This window comes from Bos mutus, chromosome 27, assembly GCF_027580195.1.
Source record: "Bos mutus isolate GX-2022 chromosome 27, NWIPB_WYAK_1.1, whole genome shotgun sequence".
In the NCBI taxonomy this organism is placed as follows: Eukaryota; Metazoa; Chordata; class Mammalia; order Artiodactyla; family Bovidae; genus Bos; species Bos mutus.
In genome coordinates this window covers 37,189,767-37,208,882 of record NC_091643.1, presented here as the reverse complement: position 1 = coordinate 37,208,882, position 19,116 = coordinate 37,189,767, and the positions used below count along the sequence as shown (strand labels likewise).

The 19,116-nt window shown below is 38.0% G+C and overlaps 1 protein-coding gene and 1 pseudogene across 2 annotated transcripts in view; one reads left to right on the top strand and one right to left on the bottom strand.

Moving 5' to 3' along the window:
• The window catches only part of NEIL3 (nei like DNA glycosylase 3), a 527,805-nt gene that overhangs the window by 234,652 nt on the left and 274,037 nt on the right, over positions 1-19,116 (top strand). The gene's annotated exons all lie outside the window — the stretch shown is intronic.
• Positions 15,218-17,645, bottom strand: LOC102287184 (membrane cofactor protein pseudogene; annotated as a pseudogene).

Here is a 19,116-nt window from a genome sequence, read left to right as displayed (position 1 = left end):
CCTATTTTATTGTTTTTCTCCATTTCTTTGCACTGGTCATTGAGGAAGGCTTTTTTATCTCTTCTTGCTATTCTTTGGAACTCTGCATTTAAATGGATATATCTTACCTTTTTGTTTCTCTTCTTTTCACAGCTATTTGTAAGGCCTCCTCAGACAACCATTTTGCCTTTTTTGCATTTGTTTTTCTTGGGGATGGTCTTGATCCCTGTCTCCTGTACAATGTCATAAAATTCTGTCCATAGTTCTTCAGGCACTCTGTCTATCAGATCTAGTCCCTTGGATCTATTTGTCATTTCCACTGTATAATCGTAATGGATTTGATTTAGGTCACACCTGAATGGTCTAGTGATTTTCCCTACTTTCTTCAATTTAAGTCTTAATTTGGCAATAAGGAGCTCATGATCTGAGCCACAGTCAGCTCCTGGTCTTGTTTTTGCTAACTGTATAGAGCTTCTCCATCTTTGGCTGCAAAGAATATAATCAATCTTATTTCGGGGTTGACCATCTGGAGATGTCCATGTGTAGAGTCTTCTCTTGTGTTGTTGGAAGAGGGTGTTTGCTATGACCAGTGCGTCCTCTTGGCAAAACTCTATGAGCCTTTGCCCTACTTCATTTTGTACTCCAAGGCCAAATTTGCCTGTTATTCCAGATATTTCTTGACTTCCTACTTTTGCATTCCAGTCCTCTATCATTAAAAGGATCGTCTTTTTGGGTGTTAGTTCTAAAACCTAGTTGATCATTATCAATCCTTTTTTCAGATTAAGGACAAGCATTTGTACAAATTCCCACTCCCCTGCAAATTTGTTCTTCTACTGGCTTCCTATCTGTCTATAATACCTTTTCCCTCATGTTACTATTATTTTGTTGTTTTCCTATGAAATTTCTTTGTATATGATGTAGATTAAGTATATGTACATATTCTATGTATATTAAGTGTATGATGTTATACTTAAAAAATTAGTGTGCAGGATACCATAGCTACTTGCTTTTTGACTCTCACATGCCTGCTTCACTTTCTCTAACTTAACAGGACTTTTTCAAACCTGAAGGTGAACAGTCAGGATTTAGTTGATGACTCCTCTTCATTTTCTCACAGATCTGTTGTCTTGGATGCAAGCTCTATATGTTCCTTTCAGGGGTAGGATTTTGAAACACTCTGTTTTTTGTATTATCTTCCATGATAAAATCTCTGTAAGTTGGCTTAGTTAGAAATATGGGTTTAGATTGGAGTGAGCTATGTAACAAACCCGTGTGAAGATGTCGTCTGCTAGAAGAAGTGGCTGGAAAGGTGTGGGGTTCTAGACCCTGTTGTGTGGTAGATAAACAGTATTGGTAAACTGTGGTCCATGAGATGCCAAGGCTAATAGCACATGCTTTAGCTGTAACATTAAAATAATTTATAGTAAAAATCAGAATTTTAGAGTGCTAGCTGTTTCTTTTGACTCTCAGTAAAAAGATTGAAGAAAGAAAGTGGATTAATCTAAAATATATCATTCTGAAGTCAGTCAGTCAATTCAGTCACTCAGTCATGTCCAACTCTTATCAACCCCATGAACTACAGCACACCAGGCCTCCCTGTCCATCACCAACTCCCAGAGTCCACCCAAACCCATGTCCATCGAGTCGGTTATGCCATCCAACCATCTCATCCTCTGTCGTCCCCTTCTCCTCCTGCCCTCAATCTCTCCAAGCATAAGGGTCTTTTCCAATGAGTCAGCTCTTCGCATCAGGTGGCCAAAGTATTGGAGTTTCAGCTTGAGCATCAGTCCCTCCAATGAATATTCAGGACTGACTTCCTTTAGGATGCACTGGTTGGATCTCCTTACTGTCCAAGGGACTCTCAAGCGTCTTCTCCAACACCACAGTTCAAAAGCATCAATTCTTTGGCACTCTGCTTTCTTTATAGTCCAATTGTCACATCCATACATGACCCCTGGAAAAACCATAGCCTTGACTGGATGAACCTTTGTTGGCAAAGTAATGTCTCTGCTTTTCAATATGCTGTCTAGGTTGGTCATAACTTTCCTTCCAAGGAGTAAGCATCTTTTAATTTAATGGCTGCAATCACCATCTGCAGTGATTTTAGAGCCCCCCAAAATAAAGTCAGCCACTGTTTCCACTGTTTCCCCATCTATTTGCCAAGAAGTGATGGGACCGGATGCCAAGATCTTAGTTTTCTGAATGTTGAACTTTAAGTCAACTTGTTCACTCTCTTCTTTCACCTTCATCAAGAGGCTTTTTAGTTCTTCTTCACTTTCTGCCATAAGGGTGGTGTCATCTGCATATCTGAGGTTATTGATATTTCTCCTGGCAATCTTGATTCCATCAATCTGAAGGGCTAGAGTCAAAACTGTACATAGCTCTGCTTAAAAAAGAAAAAAAAAGTGTACTCTGTTTTCAAACAATCATCTGTAGTGGTTAAAGAATTGTAATTTGAAATTTGGTAGAGTGTAAAAGCCAAATATTCCCTTGGTATCTTTAATTTTCTTGAAGAGATCTCTAGTCTTTCTCATTCTGTTGTTTTCCTCTATTTCTTTGCATTGATTGCTGAGGAAGGCTTTCTTATCTCTTCTTGCTATTCTTTGGAACTCTGCATTCAGATGCTTATATCTTTCTTTTTCTCCTTTACTTTTCACTTCTCTTCTTTTCACAGTTATTTGTAAGGCCTCCTCAGACAGCCATTTTGCTTTTTTGCATTTCTTTTGCATGGGGATTGTCTTGATCCCTGTCTCCTGTACAATGTGACAAACCTCCGTCCGTCCATAGTTTATCAGGCACTCTGTCTATCAGATCTAGTCCCTTAAATGTATTTCTCACTTCCACTGTATAATCATAAGGGATTTGATTTAGGTCATACCTGAATGGTTTAGTGGTTTTCCCTACTTTCTTCAATTTAAGTTTGAACTTTGAAGGAAAGTTTTGACCAACCTAGATAGCATATTAAAAAGCAGAGACATTACTTTGCCAACAAAGGTCTATCTAATCAGGGCTATGGTTTTTCCAGTGGTCATGTATGGATGTGAGAGTTGGACTGTGAAGAAAGCTGAGTGCTGAAGAATTGAATCTTTTGAACTGTGATGTTGGAGAAGATTCTTGAGAGTACTTTGGACTACAAGGAGATTCAACCAGTCCATCCTAAAGGAGATTAGTCCTGGGTGTTTATTGGAAGGACTGATGCTGAAGCTGAAACTCCAATCCTTTGGCCACCTCACACGAAGAGTTGACTCATTGGAAAAGACATGATGCTGGGAGGGATTGGGGGCAGGAGGAGAAGGGGACAACAGAGGATGAGATGGCTGGATGGCATCACCGACTCGATGGACATGGGTTTGGGTGGACTCTGGGAGTTGGTGATGGACAGGGAAGCCTGGTGTGCTGTAATTCACGGGGTCACAGAGAGTTGGACACGACTGAGCAACTGAACTGAACTGAAAAGTCAAAAACTTTATCCCAAACTGAATTCCATGTGAGCAGAGGTAGACAGGTAGAAATCCTACATAAAAGAAAATTTTGCTGTAGACACCCCCAGTCTCTTAGGTACCTTTATAAAGCATCCAATAACCGAAGAAAGTGGAGCTCAATCTCACCTTGATGATGTGCCTGGGATATAGCATGGAGATAGTGGAAAGTTAGCAGCACCCCTCTATGAGAGGCTATTTTTCCATTTGTTCTGAGGCATATTGCAGGATGAGGTTAAGTCTGTTAAAGGGACAGTCAGGGGAAATGGGCTGTGCACATGCCTGTTACCACACAGCATCCCCACAGAGGGCAGAAATTCACAGACTCGTGGGCTGGGGGTCAACTCAATCTCTAGGTCATGGTCTTTACCAGAAGTAAATAGACCAATGCTGACAGTGTTGTAAAGTGAGTTGAATTCACCAAAGAAACCTCAAACCTGACTGAAACAAATCAGTGCTTTCCTTTAAAAAAAAAAAAAATTTTATTGAAGGATAATTGCTTTACAGAATTTTGTTTGTTTTCTGTCAAACCTCAACATGAATCAGCCATAGGTATATATATATCCCCTCCCTTTTGAATGTCCCTCCCATCTCCCTCCCTATCCCACCCTTCTAGGTTGATTCAGAGCCCCTGTTTGAGTTTCCTGAGACATACAGCAAATTCCCATTGGCTATCTATTTTACATATGGTAATGTAACTTTCCATGTTACTCTCTCCATACATCTCACTCTCTCTTCCCCTCTCCCCATGTCCATAAGTCTGTTCTCTATGTGTGTTTCTCCATTGCTGCCCTGCAAATAAATTCTTCAGTACCATTTTTCTAGATCCCATATATATGCATTAGAATATCATATTTATCTTTCTCTTTCTGATTTACTTCACTCTGTCTAATAGGCTCTAGGTTCATCCACCACATTAGAATTGACTCAAATGTGTTCCTTCTTATGACTTGAGTAATATTCCATTGTGTATATGTACCAAACTTCTTTATCCATTCATCTGTCAATGGACATCTAGGTTGCTTCCATGTTTTAACTATTGTAAATAGTGCTGCAATGAACAATGGGATACATGTGTCTTTTATAATTCTGGTTTCCTCAGAGTATATGCCTAGGAGTGGGGTTGCTGGGTTATATGGTGGTTTTATTCCTAGTGTTTTAAGGAATCTCCATACTGTCTTCCATAGTGGCTGTATCAATTTACATTCCCACCAAAAGTGCAAGCGTGTTCCTTTTTTTCCACACCCTCTCCAGCATTTATTGTTTGTAGACTTTTTGATGATGGCCATTCTGACTGTTGCGAGGTGATATATCATTATAGTTTTGATTTGCATTGCTCTAGTAAAGAACGATGTTGAGCCTCTTTTCATGTGTTTCTTAGCCATCTGTATGTTTTCTTTGGAGAAATGTCTGTTTAGGTCTTTTCCCCACTTTTTGATTGGGTTGTTTGTTTTCTTAATATTGAGTTGTATGAGCTGCTTGTATATTTTGGAAATTTTTCCTTTGTCAGTTGTTTCATTTGCTATTATTTTCTTTCATTATAAAGGTTGTCTTTTCACCTTGCTTCTAGTTTCTTTTGCTGTGCAAAAGCTTTTAAGTTTAATCAGGTCCCACTTGTTTACTTTTGTTTTTATTTCCATTAGAGAATCTTGTTTTGATTTATGTCAATGAGTGTTCTACCTATGTTTTCTCTAAGAATTTTATAGTTTCTGGACTTCCATTTAGGTCTTTAACCCATTTTGAGTTTATCACTGTGTATGCTGTTAGGAAGTGTTGTAATTCATTCTTTTACATATAGCTGTCCAGTTTTCCCAGCACCATTTATTGAAGAGGCTGTCTTTGACCCGTTTTATATTCTTGCTTCCTTTGTCAAAAATAAGGTACCCATAGGTGCATGGGTTTATTTCTGGGCTTTCTATCTTGTTCCTTTGGTCTGTATGTCTGGTTTTGTGCCCATACCATACAGTCTTGATGACTGTAGCTTTGTAGTATAATCTGAAGTCAGGCAGGTTGATTTCTCCAGCTCCATTCTTCTTTCTCAAGACTGCTTTGGCTTTTCAGTGTCTTTTGTGTTTCCATATGAATTGTGAAGTTTTTTGTTCTACTTCTGTGAAAAATGCCATTGGTTATTTGATAGGGATCACACTGAATCTATAGATTGCCTTTGGTGGTATAGTCATTTTCACAATATTGATTTTTCCTACCCAGGAACATGGAATATCTCTCCATCTGTTTATGTTGTCTTTGATTTCTTTCATTAGCATCATAATTTTCTATGTACAGTTCTTTTGTATCTTTAGGTAAGTTTATTCCTAGATATTTTATTCTTTTAGTTGCAATGGTGAATGAGATTGATTCCTTAATTTCTCTTTCTGATTTTTCGCTGTTAATATATAGAAATGTGAGTGATTTCTATGTACTGGTTTTGTATCCTGCACTTTGCTAAATTCACTGATTAGCTCTAGTAGTTTTCTGATACTGTCTTTAGGGTTTTCTATGTGCTAAGTATCATGTCATCTGAAAGTAGTGAGAGCTTTACTTCTTCTTTTCCAATCTGGATTCCTTTATTTCTTTTTCTTCTCTGATTGCTATAGGTAGGACTTCCAAAACTTTGTTGAATAATAGTGGTGAAAGTGGACACCATTGTTTTTTTCCTGATCTTGGGGGGAATGCTTTCAGTTTTTCACCATTGAGAATAATGTTTGCTGTAGGCTTATCATGTATGGCCTTTATTGTGTTGAGGTAGGTTCTATCTATGCCCATTTTTTGAAGAGTTTTAATCATGAATGGGTGTTGAATTTTGTCAAAGGCTTTTTCTATGTCTATTATCATATGGCTTTTATCTTTCAATTTGTTAATATGGTGTATCACATTGATTTGCATATATTGAAGAATCCTTGCATCCCTGGAATAAACCCAACTTGATCATGGTATGTGAACTTTTTGATGTGTTGCTGAATTCTGTTTCTTAAATTTTGTTCAGAATTTTTGCATCTGTGTTTATCATTGATAATGGCCTGTAGTTTTCTTTTTTGTGTGTTGTCTTTGTCTGGTTTTGGTATCAGGGTGATGGTGGCCTCATGGAATGAGTTTGGAAGTGTTCCTTCCTCTGCAATTTTTTGAAAGAGTTTTAGAAGGATAGGGTTAGCTGTTAACTAAATGTTTGGTAGAATTCTCCTGTGAAGCCATCTGGTCCTGGGTTTTTGTTTTTTGGGAAATTTTTGATCACAGCTTCAAATTCAGTGCTTGTCATTGGGTTGTTCATAATTTCAATTTTTTCCTGGTTCAGTCTTGACAGATTGAACTTTTCTAAGGATATGTCCATTTCTTCCAGGTTATCCATTTTATTGCCATATGGTTGTTCATAATAGTCTCTTATGATCCTTTGTATTTCTGCATTGTCTGTTGTAACCTCTCCTTTTTCATTTATAATTTTGTCTTTTGATTCTTTTCTCTTTTTTTCTTGATGAGTCTGACTAAAGGTTTATTTTGTTTATCCTCTCAAAGAACCAGCTTTTAGTTTTATTAATCTTTACTACTATTGTTTCTTTCATTGCCTTTTCAGTTATTTATGCTCTGATTTTTATGATTTCTTTCCTTCTACTAATTTTGGGGTTTTTTGTTCTTCTTTTTCTAGTTGTTTTAGGTGTAAAGTTAGGTTGTCTATATTATGTTTTTCTTGTTTCTTGAGGTAGGATTGTATTGCTATAAACTTCCATCTTAGAACTGCTTTTGCTGTAACCCATAGGTTTTGAGTTGTCATATTTTCATTGTCATTTGTTTCTAGAAAATTTTGATTTCCCTTTTGATTTCTTCAGTAACCTGTTGGTTATTTAGAAAGTATTGTTTAATCTCCATGTGTTTAAGTTTTTTTTTTACAGTTTTTTTCTTGTAATTGATATCTAGTCTCATAGCACTGTGGTCAAAGAAGATGCTTGATACAATTTCAGTTTTCTTAAATTTACTGAGGTTTCATTTGTGACCCAAGATGTGATCTATCCTGGAAAATGTTCCATGTGCACTTGAGAAGAAGGTATATTCTTCTGCATTTGGATGCAATGTCCTGAAGATATCAGTGAGATCCATCTCATCTAATGTATCATTCAAGACTTGTGTTTCCTTATTAATTTTCTCTTTTGATGATATCTCCATTGGCGTGAATGGGATATTAAAGTCTCCTACTATTATTGTGTTACTGTCAATTTCTCCTTTTATGTCTGTTAGTGTTTGTCTTATGTATTGAGGTGCTCCTATGTTGGGTTCATAGATATTTACAATTGTTACGTTTTCCTCTTGGATTGATCCCATGATCATTATGCAGTGTCCTTCCCTATCTCTTGTAATCTTCTTTATTTTAAAGTCGATTTTGTCTGATATGAAGATTGCTACTCTAGCTTTATTTTGCTTCCCATTTGCATGGAAAATATTTTTTCATCCTCTCGCTTTCAGTGTATTTGTGTCTTTAGTCATAAAGCAAGTTTCTTGTAGACAGCATATATTTGGGTCTTGTTTTTGTATCCATTCAGCCAGTCTGTCTTTTGGTTGGAGCATTTAATCCATTTACATTTAAAGTAATTATTGATATATATATGTTCCTATTGCCATTTTCTTATTATTTGGGGGTGGTTTTGTAGATCTTTTTCTTCTCTTGTATTTCTTGACTATATAAGTCCCTTTTAACATTTGTTGTAAAGCTGGTTTGGTGGCCCTGAATTCTCTTAACTTTTGCTTGTCTAAAAAGCTTTTTATTTCTCCATCAATTTTGAATGAGATCCTTGCTGGGTACAGTAATCTTACTTGTAGAGTTTTCCCTTTCAGTAGTTTAAATATATCATGCAGTTCCCTCTGGCCTGGAGAGTTTCTGCTGAAAGATCAGCTGTTAAATGTATGGGGTTTCCCTTGTATGTTACTTGTTGCCTTTCCCTTGCTGTTTTTATTTTTCTTTCTTTGTGTTTAGTCTTTGTTAGCTTGATTAGTATGTGTCCTGGTGTGTTTCTCCGTGGGTTTATCCTGTTTGGGACTCTTTGTGCCTCTTGGACTTGATTGACTATTTCCTTTTCCATATTTGGGAAATTTTCAACTGTAATCTCTTAAAAATTTTTCTCATACCCTTTCTTTTTCTCTGAGGCCCCTATAATTCAAATTTCATGTGTTATATATTGTCCCAGAGGTCTCTAAGACTATCCTCAGTTCTTTTCACTCATTTTACTTTATTCTGCTCTTCAAAAGTTATTTCCACCATTTTATCTTCCAGCTCACTGATTCATTTTTCTGCTTCAGATATTCTGCTATTGATTCCTTCTAGAGTGTTTTGAATTTCAGCAATTGTGTTGTTTGCCTCTGTATGTTTATCCTTTAATTTGTCTAGGTCTTTGTTAATTGATTCTTGCATTTTCTCCATTCTGTTTTCAAGATTTTTGATCATCTTTACTATCATTACTCTGAATTCTTTTTCAGGTAGTTTGCCTATTTCTTCTTCATTTATTTGGACTTCTGTGTTTCTAGTTTGTTCCTTCACTTGTGTAGTATTTCTCTGCCTTTTCATCATTTTTTTTTAAACTTATTGTGTTTGAGGTCTTCTTCTCCTAGAGTTCAAGGTTGAATTTTTTCTTCCTTTTGTTTTCTGCCCTCCTAAGGTTGGTCCAGTGGTTTGTGTAAGCTTTATATAGGGTGAAATTTGTGCTGAGTTTTTTGTTTGTTTGTTTCTCTGATGGGCAAGGTTGAGTGAAGTAGTAATCCTGTCTGCTGATGATTGGGTTTGTATTTTTGTTTTGTTTGTTGTTTAGATGAGGCTTCCTGCACAGGGTGCTACTGGTGGTTGGGTAATGCTGTGTCTTGTATTCAAGTGGTTTCCTTTGTATGAGTTCTCACTATTTGATACTCCCTAGACTTAATTCTCTGGTAGTCTACGTTCTTGGAGTTAGTGCTCCCACTCCAAAGGCTCAGAGCTTGATCTCTGGTCAGGAACAAAGATTCCACAAATGGTTTGTTATGACATTAAATAAGATTAAAACAAATACCAGAAATGAGAAACCAAAGATGAACCCCCAGCAAATGGCAGTTACAAAACCAGAAAAATTATAATTAAAATAGTGGAATATACATATATACCCATAAGCAAAACCAAAACAGTCAAACAAAAATAAAGTACAATAGATTGACCCAGTGAACCAAGGAAACCAAAAATTATATGTACCAGTTAAGAACAAAACTAAGTAAAGCACAAATTGGAAAACAAAACTAAAACAAGGTGCCAAGTGGGGAATAAAGCAATGAAAACTAAAATAAAAAATATGTTGAGAGGAAAGGAAAGAAAGGATAGATATGCAGAGTTATGTAGAGGTAGATAAAGAAGATTTATATACATTAAAGATTAACTGCAAGGGGAAAGAACAGTAGGAAAAGCAAGCAAAGGAATAAATGTAGAAATAATAATAATAGGTTTAAAAATTAAAAATTAAAATTAAAAAAGAGGAAAAAAAGGAAAAGAAAGAAAGAAAGAAAAAAAGGAAGACTACACAGAACTGCAAAAGCCCAATGAAAAGGCAGAGTTTTATAACAACAATAAAAAGTGTGACTGGAAAAAAAAAACTCAAGAGTTTAATTAGATTTCATAGTGCCAATAAAATCAACAACTACAACACAGGGGGTAAAAAAAGGAAAAGGGAAAAAGAAAAAAGAAAGAAAATCCAGTAGAATCTACAGAACAAGTCAAAACATAAGAATAATAAATGTTTTTCTTGAGTCACTGCTGTCAGAGACCTCCCTAGGATGCCCGCCAACACTGTGCTGGTCTCTGGATCTGCTGTGGGGATAGCTCAGATTCTAATCTGGCCCTATTCCTGTGTGTTCTTGCCTCCAATGTCCACAGCTATCGGAACTAGTGCGTTTTCTTTTGTGGGAGATCTCACTGTCTTTTTATACATTCCATAGACATAGAGTCTGCCTAGTTTATCGTGTGGCTTTAATCTGAAGCTTGTACAGCTGGTGGAAAGCTTTCAGGTCTTCTTACTTAGCCACACTGCCCCTGGGTTTCAACTGTGGTTTTATTTCCACCTCTGCATGTGGGTTGTCCTTTGGGTTTTGCTCTTGAGGCTGCCCTGGAGGACTTGCTTCTGTCCCAGTGAGGACCTGGTCAACAGCAGCCCTCACCCTGGTGTTGCTCCACAGTCCTTAAACTCCAGCTCTCAGCTCCTGCACCTTCTAGGGGACCTGTGTCTCTGTCCAGCGTATGTATGGCTGCAGCAAGGACTCTCTGATTCTCATTCCATTTAGGCCGCCACAGATCAGCTGTTTCACTCTCATCCTTAAATGTTTCTCCTCTGACTCAGACTGTTGCCCTGACATGGGGATTGGACCCCTGCTTCATTTCCCCTACCCACTGAGGGCAGGTCCAGCCCTAGTAACACTCCTGTTTTTCCCCCTAGTTCCTTTATCCTACCAAGTTTTACGTGGTTCTATATATTCTTTTCCACTGGTCAGGTACTCCTGTCTGCTCACAGTTGTTGTTCTGCATACACTTCTGTGTCTGAAGGTGTATTTCTGATGTATCCATGGAGAGAGATGCACTCACATCCACCTACTCCTCCACCATCTTGTTCTCCTTCCCCAATCACTGCTTCCTTCATCCCCCTAAGCAGTCTCCCCAAAACCTGACATGGTTCCACTGGACTGCTAAGGTGGTACATTGCCTGGAAAGGACCTTGTTCCCTGGTGTGGCCACGTAGGACCATGGACAAGGAAGAGTGTCCCAGAAAGCAGCTTCTTGAGTAGCCACTGTCTGATCAAAAACTTACTCCATTGCAAGGAAAGGGGAATCCTTGCTTTTTCTGGACAGCAGTGTGTGTTTTGTGCCATGGAGTATTGGATATTGTTATTTCCCATTTTCTCCTTTTTCAAAGGAGAATTTTCTTTGGCATTTCCTATTCTTTCACCATGATTATATTTGAAAAAACAGGGATGGAAAAAAATCTCTCTTACCCATAGATTACTGGACCTTAGAAAGTTTCAGACAGTACAAGGAAGAGGATGGCATGTCACCAAGAGATCTTGCAAATGGATCTGTATGCAGCAAACAAAAATGTGTTATCCTATGGGAAGAGTTAAATATTTCCCTGTAGGTTGTAAGGGTTTTTGAAAAGTGTGTATAAGATTGTGTGCTTCTGTGTGTGGGCAGGGGGGGAGTGAGTGAGAGAGAGAATTGGAGAAAAAAAGAAGTAGGCATTGTGTTAGTTATTGCTGGAACATCTTTTCCATCCAAATCTCCATGGTCTTAGGGATAGAATGAAGCACAGGATTCAGCCACCTCCTGTCTCTAGGCTGATTACAACCTCCTTGCCACAGAGATAAATTCAGAAAATCTACATCTAAGCCAATCAGTGCAATTACTCTAGGCAAGATGATTACTTCAGAAATACACTTGAATTGATTCAGACCAATGGTATATGAGGGTCTTCTGGACTAGAATGTTCCTCATTCTCCTGGTCAAACCTGCAGACACCATTGCTCTTTCTCCTTTTGGATGATGCGCTAAGCAAATGAGACATTTGGTACTTCTTCAGCCTTCTTGCCACCATGAGGGGAAACCACTGTAGGAAGAAACTGACACTGTGGAAGATGAAACACTGAGAAGGAAGGAGAAAGTGTCTTTGATTCTATCATTAAACCATTGTAGTGCCAAAAATTCAAAAGTGTCATAATTGCATATATTATTTCTAAATACATATCTTTATTTAGCTTTTCACCTGTTTCTTCTTTTTCACCTAACTAAAGTGTACATTCTTTGAGAACAGAACCCATGTCTTACATTTCTATTTCTAGCATACCATCTAACACATAAAAATGTCTTATCAATATTTGTTAACTGGATCATTAAGGGATCTGTTATAACTAGATGAGTTTGACCACTGATATAGCTTGCTCCAAAAGTGGTTTAGATATTTCTGCATCCCTATAAAAACAATAAAATTGAAAACAATCCTTTATTTAAGTTAAAGAATGATTTGTACTTGACTCTAAAATGGGTATTTTTCAACCCACATGGTTTTCTAGCCAGTTCTTTAGGGTGATCCATTTCTCTCTAGAGACCATCTTCAAAGAACTCCCTCAAGGTCTGACTGAGTACCCTGCTGATCTCCATGATGACTAGTATTCATTTACTGACAGTGATTATACTATGTAATCTGGGCAATAAAATCAGCCATTGAAGATACAGGTTGTTTTTAATTTGATATGTTTCTTCAAGTATCTGTGGATTCATACATTTTTCTTCTACAACTGCAGAACTTAAAAAAGCATTGTGTGGTCGAATTAACCATTGTAAAAAAAAAAAAAAAAACTCCAAGTATTTAGGAAATTTTCTCTGTGTGTAAATATTGATCTCAACTTGTTTTCTTCCCTCCAGTGAAGCAAGAGCATATAGGGTCATGGCCCAATTACAGACCATTTGATTTGCTGAGCTCAGCCTCATAACTACTCACCAGAAATCCCTGAAGTAAAATTTATCATTATTTTCATCAAGTTGTTTAGAAAGTAAATGTTAAGTGAAATAGTTTCATCATATCTTGCAGCTTGTGCATTTTTTCTTTCCCTAAAATACAAATACTATAGCAGAGATCCAGTCAAATGATATGAAACTTTAAAATAAGTTATTTATTGAGATAACCAAATCTCTTATAAATAAACTCACATTGGATTGAAGTCTGATTATTGTTATTTTTTTAATGGAGTTTAAAGATTCTCAGCTTTCCTTAAACTTGTTCAAGTTTATTTTGTTTTTCCTATTTTTAGTCTACCATTTCATGGGGAGTTACCATCTGTTATGATTCAATGCTGGATCATTATAGAGATTTTTCATATCACCTGTTTTCTGCTCTTTTTCATGAATCCCTTGTTAATTTTTGAGACAGTTGACTCCTCAGTCTAGAAGCTCTTGTCATCTGTGTATATGAAGGGCACCAAAAGGATGAGCATGAAAGAACTCCGGTTTTTAGTTTTCCTGTTTTGTTTGTTTGTTTTAGTTTCTGAATATTACTCTTTTTTACAAAAGTTCATAAATGACCACAGTTTACTAACATCATAACAAACATGGTTTTAAAACAAAATATTTTCATAAATTCCTCTCTGAAACTTCCGATCCAGTGATTTGAAGTCAGTAATAAGTATGTTTGTATATTATAGTTTTTGCTTTTAATAAAAGGGGCTTTGTACCATAGCCTTCTGCTACCAAAGAGATATGATCAACAAGGAAATACTGATTTTCCAAAGACATGATCTTTCTAAACATATTGTTTTATTGTTCTCTTCCTTTTCTCCTTTGTCCTTTCCCCCGCCCTGCCCAACTCTCTCTTCTTTTCCACTTGTAGAAACCAATGAAGCATATCTCAGAAGTCTGTAGTTTAAAGCAAAAGAGGCATAATGTTATATGACTTACTTTGAAAAGTTGAAAACAGCCCACTTGAGAAATCAAGGAAGGCAGAGTGACACTGAATGGAATAAGTTGGGGACCAGAAGACTTGCTTGCCAGTTTTTTTTTTTTTTTCTCCATAATGACATATTATTTTTTAAACAGACTCAAAGGTTCAATTCTCAGAAAACAATACAGACATGAGACGTCTCATTCCACTGGGGATTCACTCTCGCAGTTTTAAGTTTAAATTCAAATACACTTTTCCCTCTCATTCAGACAGACATTTCTAGAAAAAAATGGTTTCTCCATATATTGAAGTAATTGACAAGTTATTTGCAGACAGAACATTATTTATATGTACACATATTTCAATCTTACATATAACTATGTTACACTGGAAAACCAAATCCAAAGTGGAAACTATTGTGAAAGTCTATCTTGGTAAGCACAATAAACTTTGGTTGAAAACATTTCCTTGAGGTTTTAAGAAATACGTACTACAGCCACCCCCATGCTTCTGAGAAACTGTTAGATTCTTAAAGAGCATGTGATAAAAAGGGTGCAGCAAAACTTCACCTCTGGATTTGTCTCAGAATTCCTGAATTTATTCTGCTCAAACTCATCTTCCACGTGCCTTACCCAAGATTACAAAGGGAAGGACCACTTACAGAGGGCCTTACAAACATGTCCTCAGGGAGAAAAACAGCATTTACTCTTGTTCACCCTCGAGTCCTCATTCATACCTTTGTAAGGCAGCTTTTCTTTGGCCCAGTGTGTGCCACTAACTATGAAGTGTGACGACTTCCACTTCTTGGTGGTCCAGTGGTTGGGTTTCTGTGCTTCCACTGTGGGGGGCACAGGTCTGATCTCAGCTTGGATAGCTCTGCGTGTCAAGGTATGGCCAAAAAATTTTAAAAAAAAAGAAAAAAAATTTTTTAAGGTGTAAAACAAAACCTGTAAAAATCTGAGTCAGAGCAGAGTCCCTCCTCTGTGGCCGTTGGCGTGAGGACAGAGAAGCGGGCTGGGGTCTGTTCCACCTGAGTGTCCAGACCCCCCCTGAGCTGTCTCCTTTTTCCTTCCCTTTGTGTGACCTACAGCTAATCCACGGAGTTGAGTTTGCTTTTCTAAAATACAGGGCTTCATTTTTACTCTGCCCTTTACAGATGAGGTGAGGAGCCCACAAAGACTTCAGATTCTGATACAACCTGAGGTTATCTGATGAATTCATTCCGTACAAAACTGCTTACATTCTGATGACATGTGTAAATACAGACATATCTTTATCCAAGTGGGCAGAGAAAAGCCCCTAGAGCCAGACTTTAGAGTGGATTCTAATTCTCTTAGAGAGTAGAATTCTTCAGCAGAAACAGACACAACATTGTTAAAAAAAAAAAAAAAAAAAACTATAGTACAATAATAATAATAACAAAGTGGAATTCTTCTTAAGCAAACTATAAGGCCACAGCATTCACTTTGTCCTGAGCTGGCATTATTGCCATGGGTGCTAACAGTACTCTAACTTTGTATAGAAGCCTGAAACTAATGCTGAATTCTTGGTTTCTTAGACTGGCTTATTATAAATAAAAGGGGTGAAGAACAAATGCCAGATAAAAACTTAATAGCATCTCTAAATTACCACGAGGTTACACATTTTTAAAAATAGCATTTTAATCTATTCAACGTAAGAGTATTTTCCAGTAATATTCTTAGTTAAGAAACTCAAAGAATGAACCTTAAGAATTGGTAATCACCTCTGAACAAAAAAAGATTTCAAAATCACTTTCTTTGCAAATGAAATGTAATGTCATTTTGCAATATATTTCTCTGAGTTTGGAGATCTTATAGAAGAAAAAACAAACACATTTCCCTACCTTAGAATGCCATGTTGACCTACCCCATAAATCAAGTGCTATTTAAGGAAAAACAGGCAAGGTGTTTAAACCTAAATTCATACATGTTTCAAAGAAGCATTACAGAATAGTGACTATACTTCTGCCACATTAAAATGTTTTAAGTTCCTATGGCTATCACTTAGCAGTTTTATTTCTGACAGTGTAAGAAAGTGGCAAATAATCTTTATACTTTTTTTCCTTCAGTATTGAGACAAAATTGAGAGAGGGCATTGCGTTAAGTTTAAGGTGTACAGCATGATTCGATAATGTCAATACTACAAAAAGCTTTTTTCTTCCATGTGATTAGAACTTTTTAAGATCCACTGTCTTAGCAACTTGCCAATATAAATACAGTATGAGTAACTCACGGTAGCCACTGTGCTGTAATTATACCCCAGTACTTTCTCACCCTATAACTGAAGGTTTGTATTTTCTGACCACCTTTACTCAAACCCACCCCAACCAGTCCCCCACCGCTGACATCGACAAATCTCATTTTTCTTCTGTGAAAGCTTGTTTTTTTCGATTCCACGTGTAAGTGAGATCAGACAGTACACATCTTTCTTTACATGACTTATTACCCAGCAAAGTCCCCTCAGGTCTGTCTGTATTGTGGCAAATGGCAAGGTTTCCTTCATTTTCATGGCTGAATGGTACATGCGTTCCTGGAAACGGTTCAGTTCATCTATTCTGTTGGAGTGGCTGCTTTATCCTGATAAGTGGTGTACGTAGCGCTACATTCTGCTTTCCCTTTCTTCCTTTGTCTGCAAAAACAGCAGTACAGGCAGAGCAATAATCCAACGCCAATAAAGCAACAATGACGAGCACAACGTATCCTGCACCTAAACCCTCAGCACCGTTAGGGGGTGATGCATCAGTAGGACGGGGGGGATGTCCTTTAATACACTTTGGTAGCTCGGGCTCCCAAGTACTGTTCTCACCACAGACAACTACACTGTTGCCATGAAGGTTAAAACCCTCATTGCATTTAAGTACAACCGTCGCTTTGTAGTAATATTTTGGTCCAAATCCTGAGACTATCGTTCCATGTTCAATGGCTGGATATACACATTTGACCACTTTACACTGAGGGGGTTGACTACTCCATTCACCATTTCCAATACAGGTAAGCTTGCTCTCTCCAACAAGTGAATATTCATCTGGTCCATTTGAAGGATCACAACTATAAGTTACTACTTCATTGTATTCAAATACTTCCTTGTGGCTATTGGTGTATTTTCCATTTTGAATTTCTGGAGGTGGTTGACACAAAATCTTTTCACGTGTTGGAGGATTATCACTCCAGTTCACACCAGTTCCAGAAACTTCACAATAAGAAATTCTTGTCCCCAGTAAGTAATAACCATTATTACAAACATAGTGAACCTCTGAGCCAAACTCAGTACTTCCATTTACAAGGATAACTTGGCCATTTGTGGGATCAGCTAGGGTAGGACACCGTCTTCTTTTACAGCCCTCCTGGAGAGACGACCATGTATTATCATCCTGACAAACGAGAGCCAGGACTTGACCAGGAGTTATTGGCTGGAAACCCAGACGACATTCATACAGAATCTGCTCCCCAGGACTATAACTGGGTTTAAGGGTACCCTGGGGCTTCATAGAGACAAATCTTGGTGGATCACCACAGGCATCGGAGGACGTGGGCAGCAGGAGCAGTGGCGCCAGCGGAAGCACCCAGGCGAAGCGCCCAGAAGAAGCCAGTCTTTCGGGGCGGCGGAGCGGCGCCTTCAGCGGGGTGCAAGACGCCCTCATTTTCGGGGAGACCAGCGGGACACCCAAGACTGCTCCGCAGAGACCTTGCTGAGTCCAGCTCCCCGCGATACAGGACCCGGACGCACCGGCGGCGCGGGCAGCCTGAGCCCGCGGCGCCGCTTGCCAGTTTTTTAATTATGGTTATGCTGTTAAACTAGTGTATGATAACCACCCTTTCTTTCTAATTTTATGAAGTACTGTAATTAATACGTGCCAAGCTCTGCACCAAATACAATGACTACATGCAAGACAGAAATACAGATTATGTTTGTGATCACCAGGGTTGCATTCCATCATGGATGACCTGCTGGTTTTAAATAATAACATGTGGTCAGGGCTATGGACGGGGAGCCCAAGGGTCTGAAAGGAACAATTATAAGGCAACACTTGCCATTGCAGGGGTTAAGAAAGGCTTTTTAGAGAAAGACATCCTATACTTCAGGGGTCTCCAACCTTCAGGATCTAATGCCTGATGATTTGAGGTGATGCTGATGCAATAATAATAGAAATAAAGAGCACAATAAGTGTAATGTGCTTGAATCATCTCCAAACCATCCCCCCACCCATCCATGGAAAACTTGTCTCCCCCAAAACTGGTCCCCAGTGCCAAAAAGTTTGGGAACTGCTACTATTGGAAATAGAATAAGTATAAATTTTGCCAGGGAAGCAGGCAGAGAAAAAAAATACTCCAAAAGCAAGAGGACACAGGGCTGGGGAAGACTGAATGAAGTTCAGCATGGATGTGTCACAGAGGAGGTTTTTATCACGAGTGCAGGGGAGCAAGGGAGCAACATGGCAGGGCTTGGATACACACTGTAAGAAAGGATAAGTAAGTGTAGTCAAGAGGTGGCTGCTAGAAAGAAGGGGAGAAAAAACTGACCAGGGAAATGCAGAGGGATTCTGGTCAGGCCAGAGAATATGAAGACGGTGGGCACCATTTGTGATCATTTGAATCAAGTAAAAGGATCCCTCCAAGAAAGCACATGACCCCTTCCTTGTCTCTGTAGCAACTTCATTTCTGTTTGATTTCACAAGAATGGAAAGCATCAGAAACAACCATTAAAAAAAACAAAAACAAAGGACATGCAAGTTCCTTGAGACTAATAACTCTGTCAGCTTTGTCCTTTAATTTTGGTACTAAATTTTCCCCACTTACAAAAACAATGAGGTTTGTGTAAACCATGATAACTGAGCAATTCTTGGAATCATAGAATGATAGAGTTGTAAAGGTGGTGAGCAGATGGTTGAAATCAGATATTTTAGGTGCTTATTTTTTTCAATATTAAAACTGTCATATGTTAACATGTTAATATATTTTGGTAGTCATAGAAAAGTGGGAGAAAGAAAAAATATGCTGTTCCATTAGCATTTTTGGATTATGCTTCTGGAATAAGCCTTTAATAAAATAGATATGCTTATGCTTTAAATATAGGCTTCCAAATTTGTTTCTCTTAACGTTATGTCATACTTAGTTGTCCATGGTACTACAAATCCTTTATATCTTAATGACAGTAGCTGCTGCTGCTAAGTCACTTCAGTCCTGTCCGACTCTGTGCGACCCCATAGACTGCAGCCCACCAGG